The sequence below is a fragment of the Chelonoidis abingdonii genome, chromosome 3 (genome assembly GCF_003597395.2).
Source record: "Chelonoidis abingdonii isolate Lonesome George chromosome 3, CheloAbing_2.0, whole genome shotgun sequence".
In the NCBI taxonomy this organism is placed as follows: Eukaryota; Metazoa; Chordata; order Testudines; family Testudinidae; genus Chelonoidis; species Chelonoidis abingdonii.
The window spans coordinates 183,008,090-183,013,464 of record NC_133771.1 but is presented as its reverse complement, the minus strand read 5'-3'; the positions used below and the strand labels follow the sequence as shown (position 1 = coordinate 183,013,464).

At 38.9% G+C, this 5,375-nt stretch overlaps 1 protein-coding gene across 1 annotated transcript in view; it reads left to right on the top strand.

Moving 5' to 3' along the window:
• Nucleotides 1-5,375, top strand: part of SRBD1 (S1 RNA binding domain 1) — a 281,147-nt gene that overhangs the window by 105,685 nt on the left and 170,087 nt on the right. The gene's annotated exons all lie outside the window — the stretch shown is intronic.

Sequence of the window (5,375 nt, the reverse complement as noted above, 5' to 3'; positions counted from 1 at the left end):
AAATTTTCAATAAATGCATTTTTCCTAGGAAATTATGTTGTCATGTAACTCCATTTGTTCTTTGTTTTCCAGACTGGTATAAATTTGTGATGAGAACAAATAATTAATCTGATTTTATTTCAAAAGGCACTCTAGGGGTCCTGTTTACATTTTTTAATGTTTGTTTTCAAATTGGAAGCTCATACAAGACTCTAGAAGCTTTTTATTGACTCTAGCCCCAAAGCAGGGGCTTTGAGTCATTCGGTTCACATGGAAGACAATTATAATATGTTTGGGAAAAAGTCATATTGTAAAATTTTATTTTCATTTATTTAAATAAAATTTGAAAGCCAGTTATGGAAATATAAGTGCTTTATTCTTTGTCGGAAGAAGCAATTGTAACTTGTTTAAATTTATCATATTTTTTTCAGTTCTTTGTCCTACAGAATGCAAATATCTGTTTGTTAAAGTTCGTGCAGCAAAATTTATTTTTTTTGTTTTATGACCGGTTTTGTGGATGGTTTTCTTATCGTGCTTTGCTTTTTTTTTCTTTGTGTTTTGTTACATTTATTTTGTGAGTAGACTAGGAATGTAGAGATAACTTCCAAAATATTTAGCTCTGTCAGTTTCTTGGGTTGAACCTTGTGGAGCTACTGTAATGGAATATTTTAAAAATAAAAATATTAGGAGCTGGTAAAATGCATGTGGAAATAGAAATTGTGAGAACATTTTTCGGTCCAAAGTATCAAGTTGGTAGATTTCTCTAATAACTGTATATGGAGACAGATTTTTCTCAAGTTTCAAGAATTAGATTACTCATTAAATCATATTATATCTTTTTTTGACAAAACTTGTTGTAAAACTTCAAGTGAAATATAAACTTTTTAGACTGTCAATAGAAGAGATAGCTGAAATAAAAAGTTAGCATAATTAAAGTACTATTTAGTATCACTATCACTATTAATTTATGTTGTGCTAGTATTTGCACGTCCTAATTGGGATTTAGGGCTCCTTTGTTCTAGGTGCACACTTAGGGAAAAGATGGTCTCTGCGTTGGTGAGCGTGTATTGGGAACTAAGATGGCACCAATGATAATGTTAAAATGAATAACAGGTGGAATTTTAATCGCAGTAAACGTATTCAGAATATTGGATGCTATTAGCCACGTAGCTGTCACTATTTAAATATTTCCAAATAAGCTGAGCCTGGGGTCTTAGTGGCTGTGCCCCACTTCTGACCTCCTTGACTATCTGTCTTTTTTTTGGAGGTTGGACTTTCATCTTGCTCTTTGGTCTGGCTGCTGTTTCTCTCTGCTGAGGGGTGTGTGCACACGCACAGGAAGCCTGCTGCTCACTCTTGAAAGCAGTTGTTAGAAGCAGGCAGTAGATTTTTTTTCTTTACTAGATAGTTCAGCCAGCGACCTGGGACTAAGGATGGCTAACAACCAGGACAGAATTTAAAAACCTGAGCAATCCTGGGCAAATGGGATATTGTGAAGCATGAGTCAGAAAAATGAGTACTGTCAGTAACCTGAATGTTTTGGTGGTCCAAGAATAAACACTTCTTTGTGTCTTATTACATTTCCAGAAAAGCTTCATTAATTTAGAGTAGGGGTATCAAGCGATTTAAAAAAAGTAATTGCGTAATTAATCGCACTGTTAAACAATAATAGAATACCATTTATTTAAATATTTTGAGATTTTTCTACATTTTCAAATATATTGATTTCAGATATCAGTTTTTTATTTCAGTTACAACACAGAACACAAATTGTACAGCGCTCACTTTATATTTATTTTTTATTACAAATATTTGTACTGTAAAAAACAAAAATTGTATTTTTCAGTTCACCTCATAAAAGTACTGTAGTGCAATCTCTTTATCATGAAAGTTGAACTTACAAATGTAGAATTATGTAACTCCTACAAATTTATTAGCGTATTTTTTTTTACACCGTGATCAGAGCATGGAAACTTGTCCTCTGGAATGTGCGCTGATGCACCGAAGGGGGTATACGACATGGTTGTTCTCACTTGCGATGGTGACATTTTAGATAAGAGGCTGGCATCATTTACTCAGGAAATGTAAACAATTTCGCATTGGACTGAACAAGAGTCGTAGACTGAGTGGACTTGGTAGGCACTAAAGTTTTGTACATTGTTTTGGTTTTTCCCAATGCAGTTACCTACCAAAAAAAATCTACATTGTAAGTTGCACTTTCATGATGATGAGATTGCATTATAGTATTAGGTGAACTGAAAAATTACTATTTTTTTGGTTATCATTTTACAGTGCAATATTTGTAATAAAATTATAAAGTGAGCGCCTTACACTTTGTTATTCTGTTGTTGTAATAGAAATCAATGATTTGAAAATGTTAAATATCCTCAATATTTATAATTTCAACTTGCAATTCTATTGTTTAACTGTGCAGTTAAACTGCGATTAATTGTGATTAATTTTTTTAATCGCGATAATTTTTTTTGTGTTAACTGTGATTAATTGACACCCCTAATTTAGAGTAAGGTTGCTCAATCTGTTTCTTCGTGATAATCAAACGCAAGGACTTTTCTCACACAGTCTGAGCACAGCTGTGTAGTTAATCATGTGCCACCCTTCTGCGTAAGACGACACCTTGTTTGGCATGCCTATATGTTCTGCTACTTACTAAGGAATCAATTTAGCAAATCGAAACAGTACATTTGTTAATTCTGAGACAGGAGTGTCTACACGCCTGGGGCAATTGCACAGATCGAACTGAATCAGTTTTACACGCTTGAGTGAACCCAGTGCTAAAGTGTAGCAGAAAGGCATAATTAAGGCAACGTGCGCACAACTCTCAGTAATACCAGTCTCGAGCATTAGTTCTTCACGCACTGCTCAAGAATACCAACAGTCTACTACAGAGGTCGGCAGCCTTTCAGAGTGGTGTGTCGAGTCTTCATTTGATTCACTCTAATTTTAAGGTTTCAGTGCCAGTAATACATTTAACGTTTTAGAGAGGTCTCTGTCTGAAAGTCTATATATATAACTAAAATATTGTGTATGTAAAGTAAAAAGGTTTTTTAAATGTTTTAAAAAGCTTCAGGTTAAAATTAAATTAAAACGCAGAGCCCCCCAGACCTGTGGTCAGGACCTGGACAGGTGTAGTGCCACTGAAATCAGATCGCGTCTGCCTTCGGCACGTTGCCATAGGGTTGCCTGCTCCTTGTCTACCTTGCCTAGATGTTCGCTTTCAGCTCAACAGATACTGTTGCTTCAATGCACGTACTTCAAAGCAGTGTCAATCCAGAACCGCCTTAAAAAAAAAGAGAGAGAGGACCAGTTAGTCATTGGCTTCAGAGGAGTATGCTTTAACAGTTCAGCCAGTACTTTAAAGAGCAGATTTAACGAGCTTGCAAATCTCCCAGATCAACTTCTCAGTAGCTCAGCTGTTGCAGAAACATGTGGGTTGGAGGAGGATAGGAAGCGGATGGGGTGAACTGCAGGATTTTGGCTTCTTGTATTCTAAGCCTGTGGATATACTTTTTAAATATCATCATGTTGGGTTGGAGAGCAAGGTGATTTTTTTTTTTTTTTTTTTTTACTATGTTTCCTCTCATTTTCTTTTTTCTCTGACCCATCAGTGAAAGTAGCATAATACTATTTCAGACATGAGAGTTATTACAATGAGGGAAAGTATGTGGGTAATTGTGTGTACTAAAATTTATACACCAATCGAATGTCTAACTTCTGGCACAGCTGCTATGCTCGCATGGTGCTGTCCCTGCTTACCTTGTGCACCTGATGACCAATTACACATCCAGCTAGTACTCGGCATTGCATTTACTGCAGCTGGGCAGCATTTTTGCTTACACACCTGAAATTTTTTCTGGGTCCTCTCATTCCAAGCCTATATAGTATAATTTCAGATTGCATTGTAGAGAGATTCTGGGTAAAAACCTGATCCCATTGAGGTCAATAGAATTTTGCCATTGATTCAATGAGGACGGAGATTCCCACTTTGTAGTTGGTGGCACCAGAATGAAATGACTGGCCAGTTCTTTCTTCTTTATTTAATTTGCTATTTTAGTTTTATTTTTCAACATGTTTTGAAGGAGACCAGGTCTGTTTTGTCTTCAGCACTAGGTCAAAGACAAAATATTTATTTGATCAGCTATTTATAAATTGCTGTACAGGTAAGATTAAATAGGAGCTATTAATACCAGGACTCAACAATACAGTTATTATATTTATGAATCATAGAATAATAGTAACTCCCCACTTAAGGTCCTTCACTTAAAGTTGTTTCCAATTATGTCCTGGTCAGAGAACACGCTCCGATTTTTAAGTTGTGCAGTGCTTCACTATAATGTCATTTGGCTGCCTGCTTTGTCCACAGCTGGCAGCTCTCATCAGCTCCCCATCGCCCCTCCTCACGCGCTTCCTGCCACCGGCAGACCCACAGATCGGCGCCTTCCACCTCCTCCCCCCCCTCCTGCCCGTAGCATCAGCTGGCTTACGGCATTCAGGAGGGATGGGGGAAGTGAGGACTCGGCGCACATGTCAATCTTCCCTCCCTTGTCTCCGAAATGCCACAAACCAGCCTATTGCTGTTGGCAGGTGGCAGGGAGGGACGAGGAGGAGTGGGCACGCAGCGTGCGGAGTAAAGAGGTGGGAAGAGGGCGGTGTAAGGGTGGGATTTGGGGGGAAGGGGTGCAGTGGTGGGTGAGGATTTGAGCCCTCCGTCCTGGTGCTGCCAGAGTAGGGGGAGGTGCCGCCTGCTGGCTGCGCAATGTGTGCTCCTAGCCTACAGCACCTTCAGCCTCCTTGTCTCCTCATTGTCTCCAGTAGGCCAGTGAGCCTGTTGCCGTTGTGAAGTAAGTGGGGCACCCCAACTATGACTTGTACTCGTATAGGCAAAAACAAATTCCTGAAACTAACCCCCCATTACGTTCATTGTATATGGGAAATTGATCCCTTTAACCATCGTTTCACGATAAAGTTGCTTTTCAGAATAACTACAATCGTAAGTGAGGACTTCTGTGTCAGGTTCATTGCTCAACCGCTGCTCAAAGCAGGACCAATTGTCCTAACGAACATTATTCAGCCAGGCTTTGCAGAGCCTGACCTTAAAACCCAGGATGCGGATGACAAGCTGCTCCCTACGTAACCCATGCCAAGTGCTCAGAACCCGCCTAATGAAAATAATTTCCTAATTATCCAACTAACCTCACACTGCAACTTGAGGACCATTACCCTTGGTCTGGTTACTGCTACCAGAGAACAGCCTAGATCCATCCCTTTGACCCCGTGTCGGTAGTGAAAGCGGCTATCAAATCCCCCCCTCATTCTTCTCTTTCAGATGAGCACAATTTACTGAATACTCAAGTTGTGCGAATAAAGTTTGTATTCAA